This window comes from Leopardus geoffroyi, chromosome B2 (assembly GCF_018350155.1).
Source record: "Leopardus geoffroyi isolate Oge1 chromosome B2, O.geoffroyi_Oge1_pat1.0, whole genome shotgun sequence".
NCBI lineage: Eukaryota > Metazoa > Chordata > Mammalia > Carnivora > Felidae > Leopardus > Leopardus geoffroyi.
The window spans coordinates 55221852-55237833 of record NC_059332.1 but is presented as its reverse complement, the minus strand read 5'-3'; the positions used below and the strand labels follow the sequence as shown (position 1 = coordinate 55237833).

Sequence of the window (15982 nt, the reverse complement as noted above, 5' to 3'; positions counted from 1 at the left end):
AGATCAGGAACACGACAGGGATGTCCACTCTCACCGCTGTTGTTTAACATAGTGTTGGAAGTTCTAGCATCAGCCATCAGACAACAAAAGGAAATCAAAGGCATCAAAATTAGCAAAGATGAAGTCAAGCTTTCACTTTTTACAGATGACATGATACTACGCATGGAAAACCCGACAGACTCCACCAAAAGTCTGCTAGAATTTATACGTGAATTTAGCAAGTCGCAGGATACAAAATTTATATACAGAAATCAGTTGCATTTTTATACACCAATAATGAACAACAGAAAGACAAATAATGAAATTGATCCCATTCACAATTGCACCAAGAATCATAAAATACCTAGGAATAAACCTAACCAAAGATAAAAAAGATCTATATGTTGAAAACTATAGAAAGCTTATGAAGGAAATTGAAGATACAAAGAAATGGAAAAACATTCCGTGCTCATGGATTGGAAGAAAGAATATTGTTAAAATGTCAATACTACCCAAAGCTATCTACACATTCAATGCAATCCCAATCAAAATTGCACCAGCATTCTTCTCGAAGCTAGAACAAGCAATCCTAAAATTTGTGTGGAACCACAAAAGACCCGAATAGCCAGAGTAACATTAAAAAAAAAAAAAACCAAAGCAGGAGACATCACAATCCCAGACTTTGGCTTCTACTACCAAGCTGTAATCAAGATAGCATGGTATTGGCACAAAAACAGGCACATAGACCAATGGAATATAATAGAGACTTCAGAATTGGACCCACAAATATATGGCCAACTAATCTTTGACAAAGCAAGAAAGAATATCCAATGGAAAAAAGACAGTTTCTTTAACAAATGGTGCTGGGAGAACTGGACAGCAACATGCAGAAGAATGAAACTAGACCACTTTCTTACACTATTCACAAAAATAAACTCAAAATGGATAAAGGGCCTGAATGTGAGACAGGAAACCATCAAAACCCTAAAGGAGAAAGTAGGAAAAAACCTCTCTGACCTCAGCCACAGCAATTTCTTACTTGAAACATCTCCAAAGGCAAGGGAAATTAAAAGCAAAAATGAACTATTGGGACCTCATGAAGATAAAAAGCTTCTGCACTGCAAAGGAGACAATCAACAAAACTAAAAGGCAACCTTTGGAATGGGAGAAGATATTTGCAAATGACATATCAGATGAAGGGTAAGTATCCAAAATCTGTAAAGAACTTGCCAAAGTCACATCCAAAAAACAAATAACTCAGTGAAGAAATGGGCAGCAAACATGAATAGACACTTCTCTAAAGAAGACATCCAGATGGCCAACAGGCACATGAAAAGATGCTCAACATCACTCCTCATCAGGGAAATACAAATCAAAACCACACTGAGACACCACCTCATGCATGTCAGAGTGGCTATAGATGCCGGAGAGGATGTGGAGAAACAGAAACCCTCTTGCCTTTTTGGTGGGAATGCAAACTGGTGCAGCCACTCTGGAAAACAGTGTGGAGGTTCCTCAAAAAATTAAAAATAGATCTACCCTATGGCCCAGAAATAACACTGCTAGAAATCTACCCAAGGGATAAAGGAGTGCTGATGCATAGGGGCACCTGTACCCTAATGTTTATAGCAGCACTTTCAACAATAGCCAAATTATGGAAAGAGCCTAAATGTCCATCAACTGATAAATGGATAAAGAAGATGTGGTTTATATATACAATGGAGGCAATGAGAAAGAATGAAATCTGGCCATGTGTAGCAACGTGGATGGAACTGGAGAGTATTATGCTAAGTGAAAAAAGTCAGGCAGAGAAAGACAGATACCATATGTTTTCACTCATATGTGGATCCTGAGAAACTCAAGAGAAGACCAGGGGTAGGGGAAGGGGGTAAAAAAAGTTAAAGAGAGGAGAGGAGGAAAACCATAAGAGACTCTTAAATACTGAGAACAAACTGAGGGTTGATGGGAGGTGGGAAAGAGGGGAAAGTGGGTGATGGGCATTGAGGAAGGCACCTGTTGGGATGAGCACTGGGTGTTGTGTGGAAACCAATTTGACAATAAATTATATATTTAAAAAAATATTGATTGATTGATTGATTGATTGATTTTGATGGGGGGGGGGGGGCGGGGGAGAGAAGGGAGAGCATCCCAAGCAGGCTCTGAGCTGTCAGCACAGAGCCCAACACAGGGCTCAATCTCCCAAACTGTGAGATCATGACCTCATCTGAGATCAAGAGTCAGACTCTTAACTGACTGAGCCACCCAGGTGTCCTGAGTGCAACATGCATCTTAATTAACACTGTACCTGGCATTTCATCATGGTCAATCAGTATTCATTGAAGGGATAAACTCTTCCTAAACATAGTTGGAGCTTTGTACCTTCTCATGTCCCACTCTCAGCCCAATAAATGAGAACACAGGGGCCTGGGAGGATACTTTCTGTTAACTCCTCTCAGACAACAGTAGGCCCAACCATCTGTAAGTAAGCTGCCCAGCTGATACTGGCACTTGGTAAACCTGGGTTTAGTAATCATTGCTTTTCTACCCACCTACTCCACAAAGCTATTCAAAGAATATAGGGACACACAGCCTTCAGTTTGCAATTATTTTGTACCACATTTCTCTTTGCAGATTCTTTCTCACAGTATAGAAGGCAGATGAGCAGGTCAGCAGGAAAATTTCCCCTGTCATCATAGCTTTCATAATTATGTCCGTGACTTGTGCAAATCCGTTTGGACACAAATGTTAACTATTCTTAAACTCTAGTGTATCATAGATCATATATTTTAGTCAAGGTTTCCCAGAAGTAGATCCCAAAAGGATTTGAAGGTAGGCAGTTTATATTGGAGAAGATCGTGAGAAATACCAGTAGGAGAGTGAGACAGGAAAGGGAAAGATGCCACTAGAAGATTTGTTGATAAGCTAGTTACTACTGGAGGCAATTAGGACTTAGTCCTGCTAAAGACCTCTAAAATATGGCTGAGAATAGGCTACACAGGCTACAGAGTTGTCCCCTACTCAGGAAGGAAGTTAGGAAAGCTATCTTCCAACTCATGTCCATCATTGGCTGAGATGATTCCTGGGATGTTCATTCTGCTGGCACATTCAGCCTGCTTTATAAGTGTCCAAGCTTCCTCCGAGGCCAGAGAAGTGCCTTGAGAGAGTCACAGGTGCTTCTTGCAAGACTATCTAACACAAGGTCTTACACAGCTTTGCAATTTGAATCTATCCGGTTATTTACAAAACCCAGGTCCATCCTTTTCTGTGATGGATATCTTCCATTCCCTTTATGTCTATTAATATTTACTTTATATATTTAGGTGTTCCTATATTGGGTATCCAAAATATATAAAGAACATGTAAAAACTCAATACCCAAAAACCAAATATTCCAATTAAAAAGTGGACAGAAGACATGAATAGACATTTCTCCAAAGAAGACATCCAGATGGCCAACAGACACATGAAAAGATGTTTATCATCACTCATCACAAATCAAAACCACAATGAGATATCACCTCACATCTGTCAGAATGGCTAAAATCAACAACACAAGAAACAACACTTGTTGGTGAGGATGTAGAGACAAAGAAACCCTCTTGCACTGGTGGGAATGCAAACTGGTGCACCCACTGTGGAAAACAGTATGGAGGTTCCTCAAAAAGTTACAAATAGAATTACCCTACAATCTAGGAATGACACTACAAATACAAAAACACTAATCCAAAGGAACATATATACCCCAATGTTTATAGCAGCATTATTTACAATAGCCATGATATGGAAGCAGCTCAAGTTCCCATCAATAGATGAATGGATAAAGATATGAAATATACATACAATAATATTATTTAGCCATTGAAAATAAAATCTTGCCATATGCAACAACATGGTTGGAGCTAGAGAGTATAATGCTAAGCAAATTAAGTCATATGATACTTAGAAATGAAACAAATGAGCAAAGGAAAAAAGGCAAACCAAGGAACAGACTCTTAACTAGAGAGGACAAGCTAATGGTTACCAGAGGGGAGGTGGATGGGTGGATGGGTTAAATAGATGATGGTGATTAAAAAGTACACTTGTCTTGATGAGCACCAGATGATAAATGGAATTGCTGAATCACTATATTATACATCTGAAACTAATATAACACTAAATGTTACTATACTGGAATTAAAAACTTAAAAATTGGAACTGCCATACAATTTAGCAATTGCACTTCTGAATATTTATCAGTGGTAAATGAAATGCTAATTTGAGAAGACACATACACCCTTATGTTTAGTGCAGCATTGTTTGCAATAGCCAAGATATGGAAACAACCTAATTGTCCATTGACAGTGAATGGAGAAAGAGGATGTGCTATATATACACAATGGAATATTACTCAGCCCCAAAAAAGGAATGAGATCTTGCCATTTGTAACAACATGAATGGACTCAGAGAATATAATGCTAAGTTAAATAAATCAAAGAAAAACAAATACATGATTGTATCCACATGTGTAATCTAATAAACAAAACAGAAACAGTCTCATAAATACAGAGAAGAAACTGATGGTTGGCAAGAGGTGGACAGTATAGGGAATATAGTCAGTAATATTGTAATAACTTTATATGATAACTAGTCATATGGTTGTGATCATTTTAAAATAATGTTGTAAACCTGAAACTAATAAATATTGTATTTATTAGGTTGGTAGGTGGCAATTTTTTTTTAATTTTTAATGTTTATTTTTGAGGGCAACAGAGACAGTATATGAGCAGGGGAGGGACAGAGAGAGGGAGACACAGAATCTGAAGCAGGCTCCAGGCTCCGAGCTGTCAACACAGAGCCCGAGGTGGGGCTCAAACTCACGAGCTGTGAGATCGTGATCTGAGCCAAAGTTGGTCCCCCAACTGACTAAGCCACCCAGGTGCCCCAATAGGTGGCAATTTTAATAAAAACAAAGAGAATTTATATACAAGGTGTGTCTTAGGCAGCAGCAAGACAAATGGATCTTTGCACCCACCCACCAAAACTTAAAAGTTTATAAAGAGCCCTTAACTGGGTTTAGTCATGTATAACATGCAGGTGTTCTCAACGCCACATTATTATCTCAAGGCTATGTCCTTGAAACAGCCTCTGGGAGGGGAAAAGACAAGTGGGACTCAGATTCCAAGAACAGGGGAGAACATGAGGAGCTTCTGAGTGCCTGGGTCCAGCTCACAGGTCAACTTTTTGATGATGTTCTCCCAAAAAACGTGGATTCATTTTTTGCTGTGAGAATTCAGTACGATGATGTGTGTAAAGGAATTCACACATAATCTGGAACCTGGTTAAGTTCCTATTCAGTCATTCAAAAAATACATATTAAAAATATTCCATGTACTTATACAGCTCAATACACCAAAAACAGAAATAATCCAATTTATAAATGGTCAGAAAACATAAACAGACATTTCTCCAAAGAAGACATATAGATTGTTAACAAACACATTAAAAGATACTCAACATCACTCATCAGGGAAATGCAAATCAAAACCACATGAGCTATCACCTCACACCCATCAGAGTGGCCAAAAGAGTATGGAATTTCCTCCAAAGTTAAAAATAGAACTACCATATAATCCAGTAATTCCATTACTGGGCATTTACCCAAAGAAAGTGAAAACACTAAATGAAAAAGATATATGCACCCTTATGTTTATTGCAGCATTATTTACAATAGCCAAATTATGGAAGCAGCCCAAGTGTCCATCGATAGATGAATGGATAAAGAAGTGGTGGTAAATATATACAATGGAATATTACTCAGCCATAAAAAAGAATGAAATCTTGCCATTTGCAGCACCATGGATGGATCTAGAGAATGTAGTGCTAAATGAAATAAGACGAATATCATATGATTTCACTCATATGTGCAACTTAATAAACAAGACAAACAAAGGGTGGGGGAAAGAGAGACAAACCAAGAAACAGACTCTAAACTATAGAGAAAAGATGGTTACCAGAATGGAGATGGCTGGGTGGATGAATGGATGAAATAGGTGAAGGGGTTAAGAGTACACTTATCTTGATGAATACTGAGTAATACATAAAATTGTTGAATCACTATGTTTTACTAGTGTGAAACTAACACTGTATGTGAACTGTACTGGAATTAAAATTTTTTTAAACTTTCATATACTAAGTACCAAACTAGATGCTGGGTTTACAGCAGTGAACATTCCCTATTCTTAGATCCTAAAAATGAAAAAATTATATATATCAGGTGGTAGTAGGTGTTAGAATAAAGGATGAAGATATTCTAGATAGAGAATGATGGTAGAGCAGAGATATTTTACAGGGTGGTCAGGCCATTTTGATAAATTTGAGCAGATAACTGATCTGAAGGAATAAACTATGGAAAGCCTATTTGAGGCAGAGAGAAGAGCAAATGCAAAGAGGGGATGTGCTTATTATAGTCCAGAAATACTGAAGAAACCTTGCAACCACAGCAAACTGAGCAAAGAGGGGAGTACAGAGATGAGACCAGAGAGGTGACAGAGACCTAGACCTGATAGACTACTGTAGGGACTTCCAATTTGACTCTGTGCAAGTCAAGCAGCCATCTATGGGTTCTGAGCAGACAGACATGATCAGACGGCATTGCTCTGGCTGTTCTGTTCAGAATAGACTGAAGAAGGGAAGAGCAGAAACTGGGATACCAGCGGAAAGGCTATTGCAATGATCTACATAAGAAATGATGGTACTAGGGCAGTAGCCATGGAGATGGTGAGAAGTGACAAGATTCTGGATATATTTTGAAGCCGTTGAGATTGTTAGTTCGGATACAGAATATGAGAAAAAGAAGCATAAGAATGAGTCTAAGTCATTTAGCCTGAGTGACTAGAAGGAGGCAGTTGCCATAACTAGCTGGGGACTGTTGAAGTGAAACAGATTTGGAGGGTAGTGGTTACAATTGAGAGCTCAGTTTTAGGCAAACATAAGATGTGGAGAGGTGTTAAGAGAGCTGAAGTGAGTAGTATAAGTTGAGTCCCACAAGAATATATAGTTTATATATGATAGTTAGAGCTTTGGAACTAGATGATACAACCACTTTAATGATACAGATAGTCCATTAATAAGAGCACCCAGGGGCGCCTGGGTGGCGCAGTCGGTTAAGCGTCCGACTTCAGCCAGGTCACGATCTCGCAGTCCGTGAGTTCGAGCCCCGCGTCGGGCTCTGGGCTGATGGCTCAGAGCCTGGAGCCTGTTTCCGATTCTGTGTCTCCCTCTCTCTCTGCCCCTCCCCCGTTCATGCTCTGTCTCTCTCTGTCCCAAAAATAAATAAACGTTGAAAAAGAAAATTAAAAAAAAAAAAAAAATAAGAGCACCCAGTGTCTTGCAATAAATAAACATATGCCTTACAGGAAGTTTCCAGAGTAGAATGATGTTCTTGGTCCCTTTTGTGAAAGAAAGAAAGAATCTAATTCAACTTGTAAATGCAACAGAAAATGGAGCCACATAAACCATTTGTTGAAATTTGGCCAGAGCATTAATTTTAAATTGTGGTGGCCTGAGGACTTTAATTACTTCAATTGATAGGATATTGGTTTCCAGATCACTGGAACTGAGTTTATGTATCTTAAAAACACCAGGGTTGTGTTAGGAAGGCAACTTTTCTGGGTTAGACTTTTGACAAAATTTCTTTACATAAGTATTCTGAAAGTTTAATAATAATGCCTCTAGAAATTTACTGGCTAGACTTAAGGAAAGCAAACATAACATGCTGTTTTACAATGATTTTACAAGAACTTGAAATATTATCTTAGAGCTCAGAGACAAGCAAGCTTTTTCATTAAAGGCCAAATAGTAAATATTTTTTCCAGTTTTATTGACAAGTAATAGACATACATCACTGTATATGTTTAAGGTGTATGAGATGATACTTTAATTTACATATATTGTGAAGCGGTTACTACAATAGGTTTAATTAACATCTATCATGTAGATACTTTTTTTCTTGTTTTTTAAAATTGGGTCTTTGTGATGAGAACTCTTAGGATCTACTTTCTTAACAACCATCCTGTATATCACACAGCAGTACTACCTATACCTAATGTTATATATTACATTCCTAATACTGTACTTGTAACTGGAAGTTTGTACATTTTGACTACTTTCCTCCAGTTCCCCCTCCCTACACTCTGTACCTCTGGTAACCACAAATACGATCTCTTTTTCTATGAGTTTGGGGGAGTGTTTTTCAAAGAGTAAATATTTTAAGCCTTGCAGATCAAATGGTCTCTGTTTACACTACTCAACCCTGCAGTTCTAGTGTAAGCAGCCATACACAATATGCAAATGAATGAGCATGGTTGTGTTCCAATAAAACTTTATTTATAAAAATATGCAGTAAGAATTTGGCCAGGTGCCCATAGTCTGCTTCTCCCCATCCCCACACCCTGCAAAAGCTTGGAAAAACAGCTATATACATTTTGCTCAGCTTCCCGTTCATAAACAAATAAAAATATATTGTCTTTTCTCAAGCTGTCATTAAATGTTTAACAAATTTAGAAATAAGTTATACCAGTTAAATATTTTTGCAACAATTCAGACAATACTTCATAAGACCTTGGAACTGGGTAGGAACAGTAGAGGTGACAGAAAATGGTCACATTCTGAATATATTTGATGATAGAAGCAACAGGATGTGCAGAATGATTGGATGTAGAATGTGAGAGGAAGAAAGGAGTTGAATATGGCTTCATGGATTTTGGTTCACCCAATATGGCAGCTATTATTATTATGTTTATATAATTATAGTCTATATCTTACTTCCTTAACCTGGCTTCTGTAAGCACAAAATTAAAAATGTGTTCTATGTATATGAGATACTTGCCATCTTACTGAAAAAAGAATATTCCAAGAAAATTGTATTTTAGGAATCTTATTATATTATTTATCAAGGATATACTTCATAAGGATCATACAATAGCAGCATAATCATTATCCCAAAGCCAGCTTCCAGTTCAGATTTTCTTTATTTATCCTATAGAGGCTCACTGGCTGTCAGAGATACAGCCCTGATGAGAATCTTTGCCACAGTATGAGTTCCCTTGTGTACAACCACTTCCTGTGAGTTCATCAACAGTCCACAGCACTAGTACATTCACTCGGCAAAGTGACTCATAATCATTTGCATTTTGCTTTGACATACTGATCATTAACATAAGCCTACTCTTGCATGACTTTCCTAAGGACATATGAAGATGTTCATGGATAGTTGAGCTGTAAATTTCATAAAGAATTTAAATTATTAAAAGTTAAACTTTGGGGTCTTGTGCTTCTTGGTTTAACTATGAAAAACAACTGGACAAGTGAGCCCCTTTAAAGAGCTCCATTTCAGTCTACTGGAGAAGGGGGCCCAAAGAGTCAGATAGGGAGTTATTAACTATGGTGTAACTTGCAGTAAGGCATCCTTAAGGTCTTGGGAAACTTTGAAAATGCAACCGAATAGGAGTCATTCATTCATTTACTTATTCATTCAGCAAGTATTCCTTTAGGACCTACCAATTGCAGGAAATATTCTAAATGCTGTGCACATGGAAATAAACAAGGTGGACTAAATTCCTGCCATTAAAAAACTCATATCCATGAATATTTTAGGTGAGAGTAACCAGACAATAAGCATGTAATCAAATAATTTGAGATATAGATAAGTGCTATGAAGAACATAACATAGAGCAGTGGGAGAGAGAATGCCCTAAGAACAAGGGCATTGTACATAAGTCATTTTTTGGGAAATGATACTTGAGATGAGTCCTAAATGATGCTAGTTGCAGGAAGATTGAGTGGAAGAGTATGGCAGGCAAAAGAAGAGAAAATTCAAAATTCTGACTGTGGAATTGATCTTCACGTATGTGAGGACATTAAGCATCCTTTTAACCCTTAGGCATTTGGTGATTCAAAACAACAAGTCAAAAGAGAGGTTGGGTATATTTTTTGGCTATCTCATGATACAGAAATTGGAGCTCAAAGCTAAAGTGACTACTTGCCCAGTTTTCCTGGGACTGAGGGGTTTCCCAGGATGCAAGCAAGGCATCTAATAATAAAACTGGGAAAGTCCCAGACAATTGTCCCAGACTAGAAGTTAGTCAACCTTTCAAGGCCCAGCAAGATAAAAGGGCCCTATTAAACACCCCGTACTTTCATTTTGAAAGACTCCTTAAAAGCTATACCTTTGAGTAAAATAAGCCAGGATAAGGCCATTCCTCACAAAGCCTAAAACCTAGCCCTTTTTTTCACCCTAGTTTCTCTTATGTGTTACTACATATTTTTTCAAATTGATTGAGGTATAATTGACAAATAGAAGTGTGATATATTTAAATGTACATTGTGGTAATTTGATATATGTTTATATCCCCCCATCTAGTTAATTAACATCCATTACTATACAGCACACACGTCTGTGTAATGTGAAAACTTTTAAGTTCCACTCTCTTAGTAGATTTCATTTATATAATACAGTGTTATCAACTACAGTCACCATGTTTTACATTACATCCCCAAACCTTATTCATCTTATAACTGAAAGTATAGGCTTTTACCAACCTCTTCTCATTTCCCCCAGCCCCAGGCAACCACTTTTCTACTCTGTTTCAATGACTTTTTTTTCTTTATAATTCTAATGTCCTAATATGTCATTGTAGATGTATATATCTTCTTTATCCATTCATCTGTTGATGGACACTTCGATTGCTTCTATATTTTGGCTATTGTGAGTAATGTTGGAATGAGCATGGGAGTACAGATCTCTTCAATATCTTGTTCTTACTTCCTTCTATATATACACAAAAGCGGTATTGCTGGATCATATGGTAGTTCCATTTATATTTCTGAGGAACCTCCATACGTTTTTCATAGTCAGTGCACCAATTTACATTTCCACCAACATTGCACAAGGATTCCCTATTCTCCACATCCTTGGATCATCTTTATTTTTGATGGTAGCCATTCTAATATGTGGGAAGTGATATCTCATTGTGGTTTTATTAATATTTTTCTGGTTATTAGTGATGTTGAGCACCTTCTCATGTACCTTTTGGCCATATGAATGTCTTCCTTGGAAAAATATTTATTTAGTTCCTCAGTCCATTTTCTTTTACTTTTTCCAATACTGGTTATTTTTAAATATTGGGAGCCTTTATATTTAAAGAATTCAATATCTGTTTCAAATGAGAACTCTGGTACTGAGATCTGAATAAGTTGTCTCAGGAAAATTGTTGGTAAACACTACAAATAGCATTATTGGTGGGGCACTTGGGTGGCTCAGTTGGTTGGGCATCCAACTTCAGTTCAGGTCATGATCTCACAGTTTGTGGGGTTTGAGCCCCACATCAGGCTCTGTGCTGATAGCTCAGAACCTGAACCCTGTTTCGGATTCTTTGTCTCCCTATCTCTCTCTGTCTCTCACCTACTTGCACTCTGTCTTTCTCTCTCAGAAATAAATAAAAAATTTTAAATGAAGTTCCCAAAGGTTTTGTTAAAAAAAATAACATTATTGGTTTGCAAAAGTCACCAACATATTATGTTGCAAAAGTCACCAACATATTATGATGGTTTTGGTAAAGCGAGGCACAATATGTGGGAAAAAAGAAAATTAAAAAAAAGCTTTCATCAGCAGCAATGTTGAAAACCATAAAATCAGTAATTAGATTTAGAGGAAAAGCCAGTGGGGGGGGGGGGGACTACACTGATGCAATCAACGAATCTAGAGCTAGTTAAAACTATAGCTTAGCTTGAATGCCAATTGATATCTATTGCTGATACAGACTGAAGGAATAAAAATCAACCATAACTCAGGACCAAGACGACAGAGTAGGAAAGCCCTGAGCTCACCTCCTCCCACAACACACCAAAACTACAACTGCATATAGAGCAACTCTGAGAATGACCTAAAGACCAGCAGAACACCTCTTCCATTAACTAAAAATATAAGAAAAAGCCACCTCAAGTATGCAGAAGGGGTAAAGATATGACCTCAGGATACACAGTCCCAGCACAGAGACCAACAGTGGGAGCAATATCACAAACACAGAGGTCCTTCCTGAGGAGTGAGAGTTCAAGCCCCACACTGGGCATACACACCCAGGGAACTAGTACTAGGGAAACAAGCCTATATACTATCTGCCTTTGAAAATCAACAGGAAACCAAGGAAACCAAGGACTCCACTCTTAAAGGGCCCATGCACAAACTCACTTGCTCCAAGACCTAGCAGAGGGAAAGCAGTTTAGAAGTTCTTGGGCCTTATGTAAAGATTTATTGATGAATTTTAGAGTATACAACATAGGGGCATGGATCTGGAGAAACTTTCTCCAGGAATGGAGCACTTGCAGGCATCATTATTCTTACCCTCCTCTACCTTGCTGGCCCAGTGCCAGCAAGTGCCATTTCTGAAACTCTCCATCCATCTTTCTAGTACTGCTTACCTAGACTTGGTTTTCCCCTATGGACCTGCCCCAGCAGGAGCCTCTCCAAAGTGGCTCTTATAGTGAATCGCTTGGCTAGAACCAGCTTTTCCCCAAAGTGACTTCCATACTGTCACACTCAGCAGATAGACTCAGCTGGGATCAATGCCCCACCAAAGCAACTCCTGTTCCACAATACCCAACAGGTGGCCTTGAATGTCACCAGTGTCTCCCTGGAATCTTTGCCCTAGTGGGACCACCTGACCACCAGTGGCCAGTTGTGGCCAGCAATTGCCACCAGCTTAGCTGGTTCCAGCCCCACCATGAGCAACACTTAAATCACAGTCATAATAGAATGGTTCACACAAGACATACAAAGGACATCCCTGGAGTCCCTGGCTCTGGTGACTAGGTAGGAGTACACTTGTGGAACACACAGGACACTTTCTACATATGGCCACTCTTTCAAGCCTGGGAGACAAAGCTATCAGTTTAATATATGAAAACAGAGAGTCAGGCAAAATGAGAAAACAGAGAAATATGTTTAAAAAATCATAAAAAAGTTCTTTTTAAAAATGGAGATAAGTAATCTACCTGTAAGGAATTCAAAGTAATGAGGGTACCTGGGTGGCTCAGTCAGTTAAGCGACCTATTTCAGCTCAGATCATGATCTCACAGTTCATGAGTTTGAGCCCCAACTCAGGCTCTGTGATGACAGCTCAGAGTCTGGAGCCTTCTTCAGATTCTGTCTCTCTCTTTCTGCCCCTCCCCTGCTTTCTTTCTCTCTTTCTCTGTCTCTCTCTCTCTCTCTCTCTCAAAAATAAGCATTAAAAAAAAAAAGGAGTTCAAAGTAATGCTCATAAAGATGTTCACCCAAATCAAGGGAAGAATGAAGAAAAACAGAACTTGAACAAAGAGATAGAAGACATAAAAAATAAATAATCAGAGCTAAAGAATACAATAACTGAAATGAAGAAGGTAGCAGAAGGAAGCTGTGGCTGATTAGATGATGCAGAAACATAGACCAGTGATCTGGAAGACAGGATAGTGGAAATTAACCAAGTTAAACAACAACAAACAACAACAGCAAACAGAATTTTTAAAAATTTTAGGGGACTTCAGGAACAATATTGAGCATATTAACATTTGCATTTTAGGGGGCCCAGGAAAAGCAAGACAGACAGAAAACTTCTCTGAATAACAGCTGAAAACTTCCCTAACCTGAAGAAGGAAACAAATACCTAGGTCTAGAAAGCACAGAGAGCCCCAAATGGGATGAATCCAAACAGATCTATGCCAAGACACATAATAATTTAAATGCCCAAAATTAAAGATAGAGACTCTTAAAAGCATCAAGATATGGTGCGGCTCAGTCAGTTGAGTGTCTGACTTTGTTCCAGGTCATGATCTCTCAGTCTGTGAGTTAGAGAGATCTAACTCTATGATCTAACAGAGCCCACTCATGTTGGGCTCTGTGCTGACAGTTCAGAGCCTGGAGCCTGCTTCAGATTCTGTCTCCCTCCCTCTCTCTGTCCATCCCCTGCTGGTGCTCTATCTCTCTCAAAAATAAATAAACATTAAAATTTTTTAATTTTTTTTTTAATTTTTAAAAAGCAGCAAGATAAATGAAAATAGCTATGTACAAGGTAATACCCATAAGACTATTAACTGATGAATAGCTGATGAATGACTATTTAGATGAATTTTTGCAGGCCACAATGAAGTGGTATGATATACTTAAGATGCTAAAAGGAAAAACCCTACAACCAAGAATATTATATCTGGCAAGGTTAATATTAAGAATTCAAAAAGAGGGGCGCCTGGGTGGCGCAGTCGGTTAAGCGTCCGACTTCAGCCAGGTCACGATCTCGCGGTCCGTGAGTTCGAGCCCTGCGTCAGGCTCTGGGCTGATGGCTCAGAGCCTGGAGCCTGTTTCCAATTCTGTGTCTCCCTCTCTCTCTGCCCCTCCCCCGTTCATGCTCTGTCTCTCTCTGTCCCAAAAATAAATAAACGTTGAAAAAAAAAAAGAATTCAAAAAGAGATTAAGAATTTTCTAGACAAAAAGTTTTAACAAAAGTTAAAAGATTTTATTGCCACTGAAGTGGGCTTACAGGAAATATTGCAGGGACTTCTTTAAGCAAAAAAGAAAAGGTCATAACTAGAACTAAGAAAAGTATGAAAGAAGAAAGGTGGCAAAAGCAAACATACAGTAAATGTAGTGGATCAATCACTGATACAGCTAGTATGAAGGTTGAATGACAAAATTAGCAAAATAAACTATATCTACAATAGTTAGTTAAGGCATACACAACATAAAAAGAAACAAAAATATGACAATAAAAACCTAAAATATGGGAGAGGGGAGACTAAAAATATAGAGATTTTAGCATGTGTTCAAATATAAGCAACCAGAAGTTGAAATGGGCTTCTAGGTACATAGGATGTTATATATGAGCCTCATGGTAACCATAAAACAAAACCTATAATAGATACACAAAAAATCAAAAGAAAGGAATCCAAACATAACACTAAAGAAATCCATCAAATCATACAAAAAGAAAGCAAGAGAATAAGAAAGAACAGAGAAGAACAACAAAAGCAACCAGAAAACAATTAACAGTGGGAAAATTACATAAAGTACCAGTGATTACTTTAAATATAAATGGACTAAATACCCCAATCAAAGGACACAAGGTTGTGAATGGATAAAAAAATAAAAAAATAAAAAGACGTAACTATATGCTACCTAAAGAGACTCACTTCTGACTTAAAGATACATACAGATGGAGAGAAGAGATGAAAAAAGATATTCCAGAAAATGAAAACAAAAAGAAAGCGGGGTTACACTTTAGAGATTTTATCAAGAGACAGATATAAATATCTATGCTTCCCTTTCTCTCTCCCGGCCATTTTGGCGGTTGCTTCTGGTTGGGTCCGCCCCGCACCTAAGGCAGGAAGATGGTGGCCGCAAAGAAGACGAAAAAGTCTCTGGAGTCCATCAACTCTAGGCTCCAATTCGTTATGAAAAGTGGGAAGTACGTGTTGGGGTAAAAGCAGACTCTGAAAATGATCAGACATTGCAAAGCGAAACTGGTCATCCTCGCCAACAACTGCCCAGCCTTGAGGAAATCTGAAATAGAATACTATGCCATGTTGGCCAAAACTGGTGTCCATCACTACAGCGGCAATAATATTGAATTGGGCACAGCGTGTGGGAAATACTACAGAGTGTGCACACTGGCTATTATTGATCCAGGTGATTCTGATATCATTCGAAGCATGCCAGAACAGACTGGTGAAAAGTGAATCACGTAAAATTTTTTGTTAATAAAATTGGCTAGAGCTTGTTTATAAATAAATAAATAAATAAATAAATAAATAAATAAATAAGCTTCCAAAATAGGTATGCTTAAATATATAAAGCAAATAGTAACAGATATGTAGAGAAAAAATTGACAGTAAGGCAATAATAGTAGGGATCGTTAGCCCTCCACTTACATCAATGAATATATTTCTCAGAAAATCAGTAAAGAAACAGTGGCCTTAAATGATACATTATACCAGATTGA

The 15982-nt window shown here is 38.0% G+C and overlaps 1 pseudogene; it reads left to right on the top strand.

Annotated features, from left to right (window-relative positions):
* The first annotated feature begins 15299 nt into the window (after window positions 1-15299).
* On the top strand, window positions 15300-15763 carry LOC123609744 (annotated as a pseudogene).
* Window positions 15764-15982: the final 219 nt, after the last annotated feature.